Genomic DNA, 20420 nt, shown 5'->3' with positions numbered 1-20420 from the left:
ATGATACCAAAAATGTTCTGAGTGTTATCATAAGATTTTGTTGAAAAATGGAGAAAAATGGAGAAAATGGCCATTCTCAAACAATTTGAAGTGCATCCAAATATGAACCACACTTCTTCTGGTTTTGGATCTGACCTAGAACCATAGAAACAGGTTAGGCGATGAAGACTGGAGCTGGGCTTCTTAAAGGTGCTTAGGGGATGTAACCACCAGGGGCGGCTCTAGCCATTTCACTGCCCCAAGCACGGCGGCACACCGCGGGGGACACTCTGCCGGTCGCCGGTCCCGCGGCTCTGGTGGACCTCCCGCAGACGTGCCTGCAGAGGGTCCGCTGGTCCCGCAGCTCCGGTGGACCTCCCGCAGGCGTGCCTGTGGATGTTCCACCGAAGCTGCAGGATCAGCGGACCCTCCGCAGGGACGCCTGCGGGAGGTCTACCAGAGCCACCTGCCGCCCTCCCGGTGACCGGCAGAGCGCCCCCTGCGGCATGCTGCCCCAAGCACGCGCTTGGCGTGCTGGGGCCTGGAGCCGCCCCTGGTAACCACCCAACTCCCACTGGAAAAATGAAAAGTTAATGAGATTTGGCCTTTCCGACGCCCACCCTAGAATCTTGCCCTTCTGAAATTCGAAAGAGATCCAATTTTGGATCACTCAAATGTCCACTTTTTAAATTTATGATATATTATTATTTGATACTTTTATTCCAGCACACAGAAATGCCTATCAAGATCAGAGCTGTGTAAACACACAAAGTGGTCTTTTACCTTCCAGTTTGGAAGAATCAGTGTTTGAATTTGGGTATGGAAGGAAAGGGTGTTTCAGCTTGATAAAGTTATGATTGTGTTGAACAGAAATGTATTGTTGGCTGCATAGTTCACTATCGAGGCATTTATAACATGCTTATCGCTACAGTGCTTGCGTGCAAACATATTTGCAGAAATCATTAAGGGACAGATTCTGCCACCCCTATTCAGGACATTACATTATTCTGAAATCAATGGGATTGATTAGGTAAAATATTGTTTGAGCTAGGGCTGGAAAAATGAGCCCCCAAAACTGTAAGTCAATGTTTTAAAAGAAATTGTAGCAGAAATAGTTTATGTACTGCAAGAAAAATACACTACCAGCTTTAAAAGGAAGTTGGCTGCAAGTTTATCAGAAAGCATGTTTTTTCCCTAAAACTGTACATAAACAGAAATCAATATGGCAAAATGGGTGGGTGTCTTTAAAGGGCTCTCTTGTTCCGAACTGGGGTGTGCACTTTGTAATGAGAGAGTTTCAGGGGTGAAAGTAACTTAAAGGATACACCAGAGTCCTGAGCGGGGGGCGTGGCCTCAACCAGAAGAGGCAGGGTCTTTCAAGATTTAAAGGCCCTGGGGCTCCAGCTGTGGCTGGGAGCCCCAGGGCCTTTAAATCACCCCAGATCTATCAGCTGCAGAGGCGGTTGGGAGCCCCGGGGCTCAGGGGCAAATTAAAGGACCCAGGGCTCCAGCCGCCGCAGAGCTCCGGGCCTGCCGCTGCTACCCTGGGGTGGCAGGGCTCGGGTGGTGCTTTAAAGGGCCCAGGGCTCCCCGCAGGGGCTGAAGCCCTGGGCCCTTTAAATCACCACTGGAGAAGCCGGTGTGGTCCGGCACAGTGTACTGGCTCTTGCTGGCACGGCAAACCGGACCGGACCAGCTTACATTAATCTCTGGAGAGTTTTCAAAACTAGTAACTTTCTGTTTAATATTGAAAAGCAGCTGATGGAGAAATATTTTAAATCACATTAAACTGTTTGTAGATATACTGTAAATTATCAGAGCTATGGTTGGCATACATTGCCTCTTCATCCTTTCTGAATATTAGTCCCTTCTGAGCACAACTGAAAGGTTTAGATTTATCTGCAAGGGGCAAAACTGTCTTATGAATATTGGAAATCCACACTTTACATTTACTCATTCTCCCACAGGAAATGGCCAGCCTGATTTCATTTTATATGAATTTAAAGATTAGGTAAACTGCAAAGGACAGAGTTAATGGAATTCCAGCATTTGCCAAGAAGTATTCTGAAATCTCAATGATGAGTAGACTTTCTTTTTAGACCTTAAGGCCAGATTCTTAGCTGGTGCAAGTCAGCATAGCTCCAGTGACGTCAAGGGAGCCACTCTGATTTACACTAGTTGAGGATATAGTCTTCAGTCTTTAAACTCCAGTCTTTAGTAAGTATATTTTGAAATAGCTGGATTTTTTTCCAAATGTTGCTCATGATAAGTGATATGGGAGCTTTACTCTTTTTTTAACTGACATTCTGTTATTTTCCTCAGTCAAAATGCCTTTCAGGATTGACAGTATTTAGAGCAGAGAACTGTCACTGATGACTCAGAATATCAGCAGAAAATTGGACAAGAAATGTCACATTTGGGGAGGGAGTCTATCTTCAAAGTTAGAAGCAGCTCAATTCACCTTTCAGGAGCAAATCAGTGCTTTTCCTTGCCTGCCTTCACCGTTACATTAGTCACTCTTTACTTGGCATCATAGCATTCACCCAACATGCCATCTTTAATCCACAAAATATTTCCCTTGATAGCAAGAAATTGCAAAGAGCAGTAAGGCCTGTCTAAACTCAGCCAGTAATAAAACCAAGACTTCTCCAAGAAAACTATATGCAGAGTAAATATATTTTATATATGGGTTAGCTCATCTACGCTGGGTGACATATGCCCAGGCCAGTTGAGGATGGGGCTGCAGAGATTATTTTAAACCATTTACATGCTGCTGTGATCTTGGCATTGGCTGGGGATCTGCTAATTCTCTGGGAGCAGACTGCCCATCTACCCCAGGCTCCAACACGTTATTTTGTGAGACGGGATCACCAAGTCAAGGACATTCTAGCTATCACATCTTTCTTCCTGGAATACCCACTATTCTGAGGATCAGGAGCAGGCAGACGTTCAGGTCCAACACAGGTTCTATGCCACCTGGGGATTTGCTTTACATAAAGAGAATCCTTATGATGCCAGTTAAACTGGTTTCTAGTACTGCAAAGCAGCCCAAGCTGACCCAAGCATCAGGGCTATTATATTAAGGTCTAAAGTCTCATGACAGCCCTATAGGGTAGTTAAGTACTGTTATATGTATTTTACGGAAAGGTAATTTGAAGCACAGGTTGATTTCAACTCCTGGTGTGGAGATGGCAGGAGGTGTATATTACTACCCTTCCCAGGTTTTCCACCAGGAGAGGGAAGTATAACTTGGGACTGGACTGCAGGAGAACTTTGCTAGTGGAGGCTGACTTGGGAGTGTATTAAATCAACTCATCCATGCACATCTTGACTGTGTCATCTGTCCCTGAACTACCCTGCTATTTTGGGGGGATGCTCTGTATAGCTGCAGCCCTCCTGGTGGCCCTGAAGTCACAGGTACCCACATACTGCACCACCATAATCCCTCTTTCTGCACAGCCTCCAGCATCAGTTAGGCTTTCTGATGCACAGGTCTCTGCAACCTAAGACACCAGCACCACAGGGTTAGCTGTATCAGGGCTCAGTATGCTCGCTGTTGCAAATGCCAACAGTTTCTCAAGTGGCCCTTGTTACCTCCTTCTCCTAGGGCTAACTACACAGAATTTATAAACTACAGCAACTCCATGAGCAACTAACACCACTTTTCTTAAACTGCTTCTATTCTTACTTTGCAGCTGACCTTTTGGCAAGCTCTAAGCATGGAAAACTTCAGCCTCAAAATTGAGTTGATATGGAATGTTAGAAGTTTGAGAGATTTTGCAACCACTACTCTGTCAGACCCTGCTGGCACAACTTCTATAAATTCATAATTGTATTCATATTAGGCAGACTGTTAACATGAGCAAGTTCAACATTTTTTATACTTAGTCTAGTATTTAAATAATAGTGTAAGCAATCTGATGATGAGTCTGCCAAAACAGACTTAATTAACCATCTATTATTTCCAACATTCTTATCTGCCTAATTTCAAAAATAAAACACTTCATGCACTAGACAGCAGTTTTGTAATTTAAAATGTTTTAAAAGAAAGAGTTTGGATATTTTTAGATCAGTTCACTTCAGATGGCTTGTAAGTGCAAGATAGACTAAATATAAATTTAGAACAAAAGAGATTTCAAATTAAATTGAAAAATAATCCAAATAATACTCATTCTGTGTGTGCAAGCAAACTCATTCAAGGACAGTTAAGTGCACTTCCATTTTATTTACACGCCTGTTAGCAAGAAATATTAGTAGCAGTGTGCCGTTTTTATAGGCATGCCACGCTGTGCAACTGGAGTATGAACTGAGATCACCGGGGCAAAAGCCAAATCAGAGTCAGCCTTTGCAAATTAGGATGACCTAAAAATATAAGAGAAAATCTCTAGAATATGGATTTTTTGAGCTGGCGGGGAATGGTTAGGAGAGTTTGGCAGTGGAAGAGAGTAAGGCTGCCCATTACTTCCCCATATTTCTATGCTTCTCTCTTTCCCCATCCTCCTTTCTGCCTCCCCAGTTGTCATCCTCACTCTCGCTGTAAGACTTATACACGCCCGCTCTCAGTCCTTCATCTCACACTCTCTTTTGTTCCACCACCAATTCTTTGCCACAGTTCAGGGCTTGCTTGTGGTGCAGGGGAGACGAACAGCTCCATGGATGCCAGCCCCAAATCTAGGCCAGGAGGTGTCTGCATTTGGTAGTTGTGCAACAGAGTTACCTGTAGATTTTTCCCCAAAGTTTGGGGGAGTCTGGGTCCAGTGATCCAGCTGGGGCTCATTGGTAATTCTAATTATTCAGTAGATGTTCCTTAATCCTGACAGCCTCCCCATGTAACTAGATGACCAATCACACATCACTGGCAGCAGCAATAATGAATATACCCAGTGAACACGGCCCACACGTACTGAAATTTGTTCTTGTGAAACATTTAATCAATAATGACTAGCAAACAAATTAATAAAACCCAGATCCTATTTGGAAAGCACAAACAAAACAAAAGGCTGAAATTAATCATGCCAATGCTTGCATCAAAGAGTTTGTAGTGCTGATAATGATTTGATCACGGCTTGGAAAAGCTGCCTGGAAAAGCTATGCATCCTATATGTAAACAAATATTACCTATTCTGGAAGGTGGGATCTGACTTCCCTCTTGACAGATAATATGTGGTGAAATCAGTCAATAGAAGATATATCAACTAAACAAAAGGGTAGTTGCCTTCATAGTGCAGAAGGGTGGACTGTTCCTCAGGGAAGGAACTGTCTCTTACTATGTATTTGTACAGTTCCTAGCACAATGGGGCTCCTATTCTGATTGGGTCATCTGGGCACCACACCAATATAAATGTTAAATAATCATAGAAATGTAGGGCTAGAAGAGTCCTCAAGAAGTCATGTAGTCCAGGCCGCTGTGCTGAGGCAGGATCAAATAAATCTAGACCACCCCGACAAGTGTGTGTCTAACCCTGTTCTTAAAAACCTCCAATGGCAGGAATTCCACAACCTTCCTTGGAAGCCTATTCCAGCTCTTACCTATCCTTATAGTTGGAAAGTTTTCTCCTCATATTCAACCTAAATCTCCCTTTCTGCAGATTATGCCAAATGCTTTCAAGTTTTGTACAACTAGCTTATTCCATATTCCTCCTTCTCCCATTTCCCCTTAATTTCCTGTTATTTCACATTGGTTCACTCTACCAGTGTGCTACAAAAAGATCATTGGAAGTGTGTTCACCACACTCATTTGGCAAATATAAGGCCCATCTCCCTCCCAGACCCAATCTCTGTGGACACAAAGGAGCCAAGAGACAATAGAATCACAGTTCTGCCTTGTCAAGCCAGTGTAGGGTGGTATCCACACTCCTTGCACTGTTGAGAGCCATGCTTTGCAATGACTGCATCAACAAGTGAGACATCCCAAGATAGTCAGGGCCAATGGGTTTGCAATTGCGCATGTAAACCATTAATAATTATTATTATTATTATTAGGGTGACCAGATGTCTCCTTTTTAAAGGAACAGTCCCGTATTTAAGCCCTCCTGCAGGCGTCCCGACTTTTTCTTAAAAACGGGCAAATTGTCCCGTATTTTCTGTTTCCCCCCAACCCCCATCAGTGCTGGCGGGTCTTGCTGCTGGCTAGATCCCTGCTCGCCAGCTGCCCTTCCACCAGTGGTGATTGGGAGGGTCCAGTCGCCGACGATGGGGGTGGGTTTGCAAAGCTGGTGGCAGGGCAAAGATGCAGTGCACAGGGCCGGCTGCTCCCCTGCTGGTCCATCAGCACAGCCCCTGTTGCGTGCTGGGTCTCAGCCAGTAGGGCCCTGCTCCCTGTCCCGTTTCTGGCTAGCTCTGGATGCGCACTCTGAGCTGTGGTGGCTGGTGAGTGTAGGCAGGCGCCAGGCAGCGGCCAGTTACGTGTTGCCTCACCTGCCCACCCATCCACCCTTTACGTGCTCCGCCTCTCACTGTCCTCTCCCTGCTTTGCCCCTTCAGCACTCCAGCCCCACTGCACCTCGGTATCCCCACCAGCGAGGCACAGCCTGCTCCCAGCACTGAGCGGAGAACCAGCCCCTGATCGGAGCACTCAGCTCACCAACAGCCTCCTTCCTTCCCCCATTGCGGGGGTAGAAGAGATGAGCTCTGCAAAGACATAGGCCTGATCATCCCTTCCCACCCTCTCCCCGGTGGCTGGAAGTAGCTTCTGTCCCTTCCCTCCCACACAGTGCCAAAAGGCTGCTGCTTGCCACATTCTGGTGTGAACCCTGGCAGAAATCTGGTGGGTGGGGAAGGAGGCATGCGACCCTGTATGCTTTCCCTCCTCCCCCCCCGCCCCCCGTGTAACCTCAAGAGGACATGGGCCAGGTACCAGGAAAAGCAGGCACGGCCTGGGGGCTCAGCCAGGTGTGGAGGTTGCTGGGCAGGGAAGGCTGGGTTGGTCAGTCGCCCCCCCCCCCCAAGTGAGAGAGGTGTATGAGAGTGTGTGTCACCTTTCCCTGTGTGTGGGGGGGGGGAATAGAGGTGTGTGTGTCACCCCTCCCTGGTGAACCCTAAAGCCTTAAAGATAAGAAGGTAAATAAAAAGAATCCAATGATGTAGTATTTCTTTTTAACATGGGCTCAGTCAACTTGATGTTAATTTGAACATTTGTACTTCATGGTTCTGGTTGATTGCCATTGAACGCTCTTGAATATGAGTAATTTTACCAGTTGTCCTGTATTCAGCATAGGGAAATATGGTCACCCTAATTATTATAATACTGTGGATCTGTCTGTCCCCCTATAGTTGCTAGTCCACACCTAGGGGTTTGTGAATCTGTTACAGCCTGTGAGCTACGGACCCTGGATTTAGCAGCTCGGGCAACAGATGTTCATGCTATCAGATGGGGTACCAGATTCAAACTTCACAGATGACAAAGTATCCAAGCGTGTAACATTTCATACAGATCCACTGTCCATACTCCTTCTGCTGTAGGGAGGAGACAATGGGATGGCTGAGTAGTAATTGCAGAGCTGCTGCACGGAAGCTCAGGGGCCTCAGAGGGGAAACTCCATTCCCCACACACCCCTTGATACCCATGAAACTCCCTTGCTTACTCAGGATTTGTGCAGGCTTTGTGCAAGGTGAGCTGATTTGGCCTGCAATGCTTTCACTTCTATTAGTTGCATTCTATAGGGCTGTCTTACATATTATTTTGCTTGCTATTCAACATCACTATTGGTGAGAAGGGTAGGTAGCAGATGCTTGTTCAGCAAACACATACTGAAAGTCTCAGACATTGGAATGACTGATGAAATGCAGCCAAAAGAAACATTTTGATACCATGTCAGACACATGGTGTTCAACGGAAAGGGATGTGGTCAGGTACAATTGAAATTCATTTCCTCTTTTGATCCAAAATAGCCCCAATCTGAGACATTCAGAGCATGCTACAAAGCGTTTTGGCAGGCTTTTGGAAACAGGTGGAATGGGAACGGTAAGAATGAGGATTTGTTACAAGGGAATTTCCACTTAGAGCTGCCTGGTTTTCTGGTAGTGTTATGCTGAATTGTATTGCTGCACTTTAGTTATGTTTGGGCATTACATTGATTGCATTTTTAAGTTATTCAAGCATGCCAAAATGTACATCTAAAGAAATAACATCAAGGTTCTTTTTTATCATCATTATAGAAAATCAGAGTTCTTCATAGAGGAAAAAAAGAAATAAAGATGAACAGTTTTAAAGTTACCATTGCTGAATATAGGAAAGGAATTGTTTACAGTCATATAACAATGGAAGGATAATGATAGGTGTCAGCACAGCCAGAATCGACAGAATGACCCTTAGTATAACATAATTGGTCGATAATGGACAAAGAATGAGATTAAACAGCAAGTTCCCTGGACCATGTAATGAGACATCATTATATCATCAGCACACTGATGACACTCTACCATGTCTTTAGATATGATCGCTAAGAGGTCTCCTAAAAACATTATGCAGCTGGGGAAATAGGCTAGATCTTTGAGAAACTTCAGATCCTTTAATGACACATTAGTATTTCATCACCACAGATGAACTATCTTCTAGGTCTGACTGAATCCGCTAGAGAGCAGCTCCTGACACACCATCCCACTAGGGATTTTACAATAGTCCAGCTTCCTAAAACATTTCTAACTGTTGCTAGATTTTAATAATCTGTTCAAGTTTAGATTCTGCTAAAGCACTTCACAGCACCCCCCAAAATTCTAAGCTGCTTTAGATTCAGAAAAATGTAAAGTCCACCACACACATTAAAAAAAATCATTATACAAGCTTCAAAGCTAGTGAATCAATTTCCATCAGACACCGGCTGTTCCTTAGCCAACGCTGAGGTTTGTATCTGCTAAACTTATCATTTGAGCATGTAAGACTGGGGAGTTGTTTGTTTTTAACCATGCAGGTTAATACGGCCATATGGATTTTTTACTGACAGTTTTCAAAGAGATACGTCTCTAGGTGAAGACCAAGCATGGAATATTTCAGCCCCAAAGCACTTTGTTTTAGAAGATTGTGTGGGCACCTGAAAAAGGAGTTACATTGGAGCTTGATATACAGCAGTTGCTACTGCTGCTGCGATACCATTAACTGTGGATATACCTACCTCAATGTTATATGAAAAATGGCGCACCTGTCTGTATTGTCTCTTGTATTTTCTATCATTGATTTCACTTATCATAGGTGGACAAGCCTCTCCACAGCATCCAACTAGAAAGGTAAAAAATGAAACAACAATCAGTCTGAAGAAGTGAGGTTTTTTACCCACAAAAGCTTATGCCCAAATAAATGTGTTAGTCTTTAAGGTGCCACCGGATTCCTTGTTGTTTTTGTAGTCTTACTACAGTAAGGCAGCAACTGAGGAATTATGGTCTGACAGCATACTTGATCTTGTAAGGAATGTGTCAGCTTCCAGCTATATAAAGACTTAACTTATACAAACATATGCCATGTGTGACAGTCTGTACCCCTGTGTTTACCCTTTCTACCATACCATGATAAATTTAGCCAGACAATCCTGCTGTCAGGGTGCCAATGCCTGAGATAATGGGGCATCCAGGATTTCCAGGTTTATGGATCTTGGGTAGCAGATAGAATACCCCTGCTTGGGGTTCTAGGAGTCTCCCTCCTCAGGCCCTACACTACCAGCACTTCTAGCTATCTTCAAGACACCACTGAATCCTGAGGAAACTACAATCCATTAGTGATCTTCCTGAAAACACCATCCTCCCACTATGGATGTAGAAGCCCTCTACACCAACATTCCACACAAAGGTGGACTACAAGCTGTCAGGAACAGTATCCCCAATAATGTCATGGCAAACCTGGTGGCTGAACTTCGTAACTTTGTCCTCACCCATAACTACTTCACATTTGGGGACAATGTGTACCTTCAAATCAGCAGCACTGCTATGGGTACCCGCATGGCCCCACAGTATGCCAACATTTTTATGGCTGACTTAGAACAACGCTTCCTCAGCTCTCGTCCCCTAACACCCCTACTCTACTTGTGCTACATTGATGACATCTTCATCATCTGGATCCATGGAAAAGAAGCCCTTGAGGAATTCCATCATGATTTCGACAATTTCCACCCCACCATCAAGGAGGGAGGGAGACTGAAGGACGATCTATCACTCTCACAGATCTTGGGAGACAGGCCAGTCCTTGCTTACAGACAGCCCCCTAACCTGAAGCAAATACTCACCAGCAACCACACACCACGCAACAAAAACATTAACCCAGGAACCTATCCTTGCAACAAAGCCCCTTGCCAACTCTGTCCACATATCGATTCAGGGGATACCACCATAGGACCTAATCACATCAGCCACGCCATCAGGGGCTCGTTCACCTGCACATCTACCAATGTGATATATGCCATCATGTGCCAGCAATGCCCCTCTGCCATGTACATTGGCCAAACTGGACAGTTTCTACGTAAAAGAATAAATGACACAAATCAGATGTCAAGAATTATAGCATTCAAAAACCAGTCGGAGAACACTTCAATCTCCCTGGCCACTTGATTACAGACCTAAAAGTTGCAATATTACAACAAAAAAACTTCAAAAACAGACTCCAATGAGAGACTGCTGAATTGGAATTAATTTGCAAATTGGACACCATCAAATTAGGCTTGAATAAAGACTGGGAGTGGATAGGCCATTACACAAAGTAAAACTATTTTCCCCATGCTTATCCTCACCCCGCCCCCCCCCCCCCCACACACACACACACAGTTCCTTACATCTCCTTGTCAATTGCTGGAAATAGGTCATTTTCATTACCACTACGATCAGTTCTTTTTCTCTCCTGCTGATAATAGCTCACCTTAACTGATCACTCTCCTTATAGTGTGTATGGTGACACCCATTGTTTCATGTTCTCTCTCTCTATATATATATATACACACACAGAGAACATGAAACTATATATATAATCTTCCTACTGTATTTTCCACTACATGCATCCGATGAAGTGGGCTGTAGCCCACAAAAGCTCATGCTCAAATAAATTTGTTAGTCTCTAAGGGCAGGTCTACACTAAGGGCGGGGGTCGAACTAGGGTACGCAAGTTCAGCTACGTGAATAGCGTAGCTGAACTCGAAGTACCCTAGTTCGAACTACTTACCCGTCCAGACGCCGCGGGATCGAAGTCCGCGGCTCCAAGGTCAACTCCGCCACCGCCGTTTGCAGTGGTGAAGTACTGGAGTCGACCGGAGCGCGCGGGGAGTTCGAACTATCGCGTCTAGATTAGACGCGATAGTTCGAACTCCGAGAAGTCGAACTCACCGTGTCGACCCGGCAGGTAAGTGTAGACTAGCCCTAAGGTGCCACAAGTACTCCTGTTCTTTTTGTTGTACTTAGTTGCTACTTGATAAGGAATGTTGATTGGCAGCCAGCATCTCAGTGATTTTCCTGGTTGCTAATAGCGTTAAAACACTGAAAAATTGTCTCCTATTGGTGAGCAACCTATGGTTACAAATTCAAAAGCAAGTAGTGACAAAACACATTAGCATGTTAATAGGACTTTGCACCCTAAGGTTCTGGCTCTTCAGATATTAAGAACACATTAGATATTCACAGACACTGATAGGATTCATTAGCATGCAAATGCTACCTGAAAATATACAGCTGTTGTTGTACGAAGCTTTAAAGTCAGCTGTAATGATATAACATTTTAAAAGTAGACATGAACTTTGCAGCTAAGCAAACTCTGTCATGACTCTCTCACCAACAAAAGTTGATCAAAAAAAAGATATTCCCTCACCCAGCTTGTCTGTCTAATATCCTGGGACCAATATGGCTACAGCACTGCATATAAACAGTATCTGTAATTGAATTTGCTTAGTGAGTTTTTGGTGCCTCAATTTTGGGCTGCTTATCCTGAGATGCCTTTTAAAAGGGCCTGATTTCCAGAAAGTACTAAGCACCCACTGTCTGAAAATTAGGCTCCTGCAAAGTGTGTCAGGTTGGTCAACCCAAAAAAATATCAAGCGCAGTGAGAAAGGGCTTTACAAAACAAATTGTCATTAACAACTTGATTTGTATCCAGAAACAAGGGCAATCAGAGAAACAGTGAAACAAAGAGGTCAGCATTGCTTTTGAAGAATTGGTGTTATATGTTCTTGTCATATGACATAAAAGGTGGCTGGCCAGCAGTGACACTCTGCACCAGCTTCAGTGTTAATTAAGGGTGATGTCATATGGTGACTAGACTGAGTAAGAACTGCAAAGCTGTCTGGTTCTGGCACTCATAATGAGAACAAGTCAACACTCTTGAGGCCAGTGAGGCAAAGTGTGTTTCTGGTATAACCTCTCCCTTTTGTGCACAAGATCATACAAACAAATAATAGGCCATGTAGAGCAGTGTATGCCCTGAGGGCATAAAGAGAAACCAGTCCCTCTAGTGCAGGGACAGCAATTGTGATAGGCCCTTGAGCAGTGTGCACCAGGTAAGGTAAGGCCTTTTACACAGTCCTCACTCACTCTGTGATCTCATACAAGGCCGGTCAGAGTCTTGTCCTTGCAGTGTAAATGGTGTCCTGACAATGTTTCATATTTTAAATGGAAGATTGCAACATTATTTTCTCACATGCAACATCTCTGCTGTTTCAATCTTGAACAGAAATGGATAGTGGAGCTCAATGTTTTGAAGGTTTTGTGATGTGGATTAGGGTAGAGTGAAAAGTAGAAAGACATCCTTTGTGAAAACCATTCAGGTGCAAATTTTAGTCCAACCCTCTGCATGACCCTTTCGTGTTCAGTTTCGAACATTTGAGAATTTAAACTTTAACAGGTCTCTCATTCATTTTTTCCCCCTGAATTTTAAGCGCATATGCTGAAATACCTGCCAACACACAAATTTTGTTTTTTATATCTATAGAATCTGCAATGTGTGCAGTGCTGTTTAGTTAAATGAGTCATCAAATCAGGGAACAAACTCATTAGCACATAACATTAATTGCAAATACTCGCACAACAGACTGTTAAAATAATGACCAACAGTTAAGAAATTCACAGATGTTACATAGTGACTAAACCTGGAAATTTTGTGACTTGTCTGTCAGCCATTCACAAACAGAAAAGAAGACGACATTCAAATCAATTATTCATTGGAAATTATTTGCTCAGCTCTATTGCAGACAAATTTCCAGCAGGCACTAAAATGAGAACACTGAACTCATTTTCACTTGCATCCTAATTAGGAGTTGAACCTAGGACATCAAGGTATTACTTCATTACATCATCTAGCTCTATTGATCCCAGCCTCCCTTAAAACATTATTAATATAAAACAAGCTGACTGGTCATCAGCCAGCATGATAGGCTGCTGTAGTTATACAAGACGTCAGAATGTTGACAAAAATAGCTGCTAAATATTAGAAACCATTTATTTGCTTTTATTATTATCCATTCATTGGACTTTATCAATTATGAAATCACTAAATAGAGTACTAGGTATTCTCAGTCTTGCCTCCAAACCCCTGTACAGTGACAAGTATAGACTACATTTGAGTCATTTGAATAGTGTGACTATGTCTGATCAATGTTGCAATACAGGGTATGTCTATACTCATGATTTTTGACTGCTTGAAATTGGCAATGCTGTGTATCTTGAAAGAATAACTCCTCATGGGGAGGCACACTGCTGCAGGGCTTCCTTGATGGCCTAGTGCCTTCCAGAGTAGCAGAAAATACACGGGGAGCTCAGTTACTGCTACACCCAATTTTTTTATTTTTATTTTTTTATTTTTTTATTTTTACTACCTATCCTATAAGGTCATGGATAGAACTGGGCAAACTATTTGCAATAATTTAACCATCATATTTATCCCACTTTTTTATTGACAAATTTTCCCTGAACAGAACAAGCAGCCATTGAAAAGGAACTCATGTCTTCAGATGTTAAATATTAGCACATACATGGTGGCCACCATCTTGACCCCCACACCTGGGAGTGAACCAGAAACCTCCACAGCTGAAAGTATAAATCTCTACTACTTTAACTAAAGAGACAAGCTCACAAGCTGAGAGCTACAACAAGCCCATATCCTCTGTGGGATGCAAGACACATACTGACCAGTAGGTCCCACTTGCACAGCCCCTTGCTCTTTAATCCCCTGTTATAGGCCACTTCCCCCAGAAAAATATATGGCCCCTTTTAAAAAATGTTTGTAACTGAATGTCCATCCTATGAGCTGGGTTGTGCAATCCTCACCCGTGTTGGTGATCAGCAGCTTACTCCCCTCATGAAGCAGATGTGGGTGGAGGGAAGCCATGGACCCCTCCTGCTCTATTGGGAACCTTCAGGGAAGTACGGACAACCCCTGTACTCTCCAGAACACAGGAACTACAGTTCTACATGACTCTTACTACAGGTTTTGCAAGGTGGGAGAAGTCACCCTATGCCAGTGTTTCTCAAACTGGGGTCGCCGCTTGTGTAGGGAAAGCCCCTGGTGGGCCGGGCCGGTTTGTTTACCTGCCCCATCCACAGGTCCGGCCGATTGCGGCTCTCACTGGCTGCAGTTCACTGCTTCAGGCCAATGGGGGCTGCTGGAAGCAGCGTGGGCCAAGGGACTTACTGGCCGCCACTTCCAGCAGCTTCCATTGGTCTGCAGCGACAAACTGCAGCCAGTGGGAGCTGCGATCAGATGGACCTGTGGATAGGGCAGGTAAACAAACCGGCCCAGCCCACCAGGGGCTTTCCCTACACAAGCGGCAACCCCAGTTTGAGAAACATTGCCCTATGCCCTTGCTCCCAATACTGGGCACTGGTGGTAGGGGCGGTAGAATCTGGCCCATGGTGAATATACAGCAGGTTGGCATTAAGCACCCACAAGAAGAAAACATAAGTTTGCATCTTTTTTCAGTCCATTATGAACAAATTCAGCACAAGTTTAAAAATTAATATGAAGCAAGTCCTTGTATCACAGATTTAATGTGATGTTACTTACTTTTCTATTTTGTTCAGTTGTTTCAACTGGAGGCAGCTCTGGGGGGAAGAATACATCAACTTATTTAACACATTCTATGAAGCCTAATATGCTTTATTAATCCACTCCATTGAACCCTGATCCCTCAACTACAGAATGGATAAGGGAACCTCAGTGATCGCCAACTTGCAAGGAAAAGGGACACATGTGGGGAAAAGATATTTAATAAAAGGTCATCTCTAATGGTATTCAGTTTTATTCCCCTTTCAATTTGAACTGCAGGTCTGTCAAAGGTAAAGTTGTCACTGTAGAGCAATAACTGCTACTTTACATTTGGAAAAGTAATATCAAACATTCTCCTTTTATAAGGTCATTTGAAAAGCATGCTATAACAATATTTGGACTTAGTCAAGAGAATAAACTCATTAAAGTTTAACTATTCCGCTATTCCTTCCATTCATTAAATAGCAAGCCATGAAAGAGCATAAAGATAGTGACAGGTGACCATCAAAGGATCTGAATGTTTGGAAAGGCTCAGATTACCCTCCCAAAATTCTAGAAAGGAATGGAGATGGGATCAGACTTTTTTTGTGAGATTTTCAATACAGCCTGATTTGGAATGCTGGTCAGTAAGGCTTCTTAAACAGCCTCTACAACTATTTTACTTCTTTCACTTCCAGCTGAAGCAAGCAAGGAATTGTGAGAAATTCACACAAGCACAAATAAAGGTTAATCCCAGTTTTACAAACCTGAAAATAGGTTCACATGCAAGTTTAAATTCTGGGCAGAGGTTGATACAAAACTTGTGTGGAATTTATAGAGAGGATCATGAGCTGCGGGAGGCAAAATTTTGGAGAAAGGCATCTGCACACAAAACTTCCTCCTGCTAAGGATGTTAAGCTGCTGTTGGAGCAGTCTTGTAAATAATTGATTTAATAAAGAGCCAGTTCAGTTTAATCAGAATGGAAGCATCTCATGTTATTACCCAGCACTTAACACATGAAGCAGTTTTGCTCCACTCTTAATTTAAGATGTTTGCTCTCTGAGACAGCCTCATGATTATTTTGTGATAGCCCCAAGGGAAGGTAATGCAGCCTTACAACACAACGCTTCAATACCAGACAAACAGTGTAACACAAGACACTCAATTCGAAGAGAGAAGAAAATATTTAACACTCACTATTATTGGGTGTAGGGAATGGGGTTATGTTGATAAAGTACTTTAGATGAATGTATTGGTTCACTCCTCCCAAATAACTTTGCTATATTAAAAAAATCTGATCTCATGCTATTGAAATCAATAGGAAAAGTCCTTGCATTTAGCCTTCCATAGAAGAACTGCAGGTTAATGAAAATAATTGCAATTGCTCTAGCAAATTGCTCAACCTGTAACAAGCTAGAATGGTTCTTTAATTGACCCACTCTATCAGCAGATGTCCTTAGAACTGTGCACATAGCTGCTGACTCATTGTGGAAGGTGTGGCTCATTAATGACACTAAGAATAACAGAGCAGTTGGAGTGGTTTTCTAGAGAGAAAGCATCTGGAAACAAGAACTAGAACAGAGGATGTCCTGGAGGGATGCTATAGGGAGAGAGAATGAGGAGTACTTGTGGCGCTTTAGAAACTAACAAATTTATTTGGGCATAAGCCCATGAAAGCTTATGCCCAAATAAATTTGTTAGTCTCTAAGGTGCCACAAGTACTCCTGTTCTTTTTGCTGATACAGACTAACACGCCTGCCACTCTGAAACCTATAGGGAGAGAGGAGCTAAGGGAGGAAGTTTAGCCTAAGGTTTCACATTATTATTTTCTAAATTTCCAATACAGCTATAGCTCAGGAAAAGGGAAAGGTAGGATATTAATTCAGGATCCATGTACACTGCTGATGTTTCAGTAGGGATTCAGCCTGTTCATAGAGCCATATAATTCACTCTCTGCATGACCATTTAGGGGTGGAAGTTTTAAAAATACCTAAGGCTCGGGACTATGAAGAGACTCTGGTGTAATGCTGAGCGTTGCAGAGCCTAGAAAATCCCAGGACTTACACTGAGATCCCCAATACCTGAGTTACGTGCCTAGGCTATGGTGCTGTGACACACAGCCAGCCAGCCTATAAGCATGCAGGTCACACCCAGGCTTTCACTAACCAGTTACTTTTTGCAGAATTACCCCAATGCCCCAACTTTCCCCGGAACTGTGTGCCCACCCTATATGACAATCTGCTGAGGTTCCCAGAACTGAGTTACCGTTACCCATCTTGGTCTCAGCAAGAGCGAGTTTCAGGGCCACCCAGAGGATTCAGGGGGCATGGGGCAAAGCAATTTTGGGGTCCCCTTCCATAAAAAAAGTTGCAATACTATAGAATACTATATTCTCATGGGGGCCCCTGTGGCGCCCGGGGCAAATTGCCCCACTTGCCCCCCCACACCTCGGGCGGCCCTGGCGAGTTTTGCTACTGCTAAACTGTGTGACAGCTCCATGACACACCAGTTGTCTGCCTTGCTAGCAAACTCACCAGGACTCCACCTGTCCAAACCTTGCCTTGCAAGTAACAAACCATGAACCTGCACTCCCCAGAGACATCTCCCTGCAACGTCCAACCCTCTCCTGGAACACCCCCACAAACTGCTCCTTTAAAGAAACGATACCCTACAGCTCCCTAATTTATCTGGGGTCTGACAAACACTCTTATTTCAATCATGGCCCTGAACTGGTTGACAGTAAAAGTAAAAGAAGTTCATTTAACAAAAGGACATAGAATTAAGTGATACCAGGTATAAGGAATAAAGATAGAAGGGGTCACAAGCAAACAAAAGCACAAATCCATTTCTAAGATGAAAATTTAATTTCAGCAAGTTACAATCTTTGCCTAAGCAGGTTTTTCACCTAAACTCAGTTCCCAGAGACTTCAACCCACTTGGCTGAAGGATCCAATTTTCTGCAATTTCATGTGCTCTGGCCCCTTTCATCCTCCAAGTGATGGATAACTCTCAAGTGTCTTCCCCACCCCTCAACTTAATGTCTCTGTTTTAAGAGCCAGGACAGCTTCCTGCTGTTCTTCCCTTCCTGTTGACTTCCCAATTTCCTGCTGATTCATATGCAAATGGAGCTTCCATTGTTTTGATTCCTCACTGCTTACTTTACATTGGAGACAGGCAAAGAGCTGTCTTCCCTCCTGTCTGGGAACAAATCTGTTTTCCCTGTGTTTGGTCACAGATTTTAAAGTATAATATCAGTGAGTATCCATAATTCTTCCTATTGTGTTAATGCAGACATTTCATAATGATATTAATCAACAGGGTGTCACAGATTTTCATAAATGACCTTACTCGATACACTTTTATAATACAGAAATATTGTATACAATCAGTTGATTCAACTGCTTATTATATTATTAAACTGTCTTTATAGCCCCCTAAACCTTTGAAATGTATTCTCTGAAAAGTAAGGTCAGACCAAGCTTCTCTCTCCTACTGGGTTGTAGCTGCCATCCTGTCTTCCCAAACTTCATTGACCCTGCTTCAAGGGGCAGAAAGAGGCCCTGGGGTTGCAATTGCCATCTCCCTTTGAGATTGTTAAGTATTCCTCTTGCCCTGGTTGCTCTTCTGCTGGCTTTTTTTTTACCTTGCATGTAAATGTGCTTTTTCTTTATCTTTGGTCATAACTTCTCTAATTTATATTAGAGACACATTCAAGTGGGTGGAACCATAGTCGCTGACTTCTGCTCCTTCCGGAGGGTGCTTGACCCCCCTCCGGCCCCACCCTGCCCCCTCCCACTCTCAGGGCCGGTTCCAGGCACCAGCCTAGCAAGCTGGTGCTTGAGGCGGCAGATTCCAAGGGGCGGCTTCCGCCCAATCCTTCTTTTTTTTTTTTTTGGCGCTTTGCCGCTTCCGCCGCCCCTGCTGGGTTTTTTCTTTTGGTTTGCTGCTCCTGCCGCCCTGTAGGGGGCAGCGGCGTGGAGGAGGGAAGCTGCTGGGAGCAGTGCCAGGTCTGCAGCAAGCCCAGCACGCAGACCACGTCCTTCCCTGCCTGCCCACGGGAGCGGCGCGGAGCCCTCCCAGCCGGCGGTGCAGCAGGAGGGGCCGCATGGCGAGTGCCCCACTTAAGGAAGCCCTGGCAGCCCCCTTCTCCCCCCTCCCCCTCTAGCTAGGGTGTGCACACTGCTGCCTGGGGTCTGCAGGGCTAGGAGTCCCCCTGCACCCGCACTCCCGCCGCCCCCCAGGTATTTTTTTTCTTTTTGTTTTTTTATTTTTTCTTCCCTTTGCTGTTCCGGACGGCTGGCAGGCAGGTTTGTTTCCTGCCCCCCTCCCCTTAACTGCTCCAGCCAGCAGGCAGGTTTCCCAGAATTCCCGCCCCGCCCCCTTTGCTGCTCCAGCCGGGCGGCAGGTTGGTTTCCCGCCCTCCTTGTCCCTATTCCAACTCCTTCCCCAAATTCCCCCCCTGGCCCCACCTGTTCCCCGCCTCCTCCCCTGAGCGTGCCATGTTCCCACTCCTCCTCCTCCCTCCCAGCACACTGCAAACAGCTGTTTGGCAGCGGCCAACCAGGAAGCTGGGAGGTAGGTGGAGGAGCAGGTACATGCGTGCTCAGGGGAGGAGGCGAAGGAGGAGGGGGACAGGGGAGCTTGGATGCTAGTGGGTGCAGAGCACCCACTAATTTTTCCTCGGGGGTGCTCCAGCCCCAGAGCACCCACAGAGTCTGCACCTATGGGTAGAACCATATTCCTTTGTCTAGAACTGGCATGACTTAGACACGACTTGCCAAATGCATTTTAAGAACATAACTCTAGTACCTATTTATAACCCTGTACATACATCACACAATGGATTTTCAGGACCAGCATGTTACCAGTTTGTACACAATACCTTACATGACACCTTTTAGATACACATTATGACAAGTTCATTAGGTGTAGTGAGTATGCCAGGCCTGACAAGAGTTGCTGACAGAGTAGTGAACCACCAGTGGACTCTATGTCACAAAAGCCAAGGTTCAATTTCCCCCTCTCTGCCTAAAGGGGAGAAAGCATTTGAACAGGGGGTCTCTTACCTCTCAGGGGAGTGCTCTAATCACTCAGCTATGTGATATTCTGATGTGGGGCTCCCTCCATCTCTCCTGTTAAAGCTGTTCCACTGTGGATAAATAACTACAGAGTCATTGGACCAGAGGACTCTATGCTGGGTGCCCTGACTACCAGGCTACAGAGTCATTCCCACAGTCAGTCTCTGGCCCAATGACTAAGTACTGAGAAGTGAGACCTATTCAAATCCTTTCATCCCATCAAGCAGAAGGGGGGAATTGAACCTGGGTCTCCCACATCCTAGGCAAGCGCGCTAACAACTGGGCTAAAAGTTATACGGTAAGGAGGCACAGCACCCTCTCCTCCAACCAGATTTTTAATGGGCTCACCTATTGTATTGGGCCCCCATACACAAGGTAGACATTCTTCTGCCTATCCTCCCTCGGTTCATGGATTGTGTCATGGCTTAGGCAGGAGATA

The 20420-nt window shown here is 44.5% G+C and overlaps 1 long non-coding RNA gene across 1 annotated transcript; it reads right to left on the bottom strand.

The window, feature by feature from the left end:
• Nucleotides 1–9089: 9089 nt before the first annotated feature.
• Nucleotides 9090–15806, bottom strand: LOC120404641. The gene is made up of 3 exons (XR_005598089.1): nt 15670–15806; nt 14942–14979; nt 9090–9193 (listed from the first exon to the last, which is right to left on the bottom strand). It is a non-coding gene; the product is annotated as an uncharacterized LOC120404641 (long non-coding RNA).
• Between the last annotated feature and the right edge of the window lie 4614 nt (nt 15807–20420).

Source organism: Mauremys reevesii, linkage group 4, assembly GCF_016161935.1.
Source record: "Mauremys reevesii isolate NIE-2019 linkage group 4, ASM1616193v1, whole genome shotgun sequence".
NCBI lineage: Eukaryota > Metazoa > Chordata > Testudines > Geoemydidae > Mauremys > Mauremys reevesii.
The sequence above is the reverse complement of the archived record's forward strand: the minus strand, read 5'-3'. Positions and strand labels throughout refer to the sequence as shown.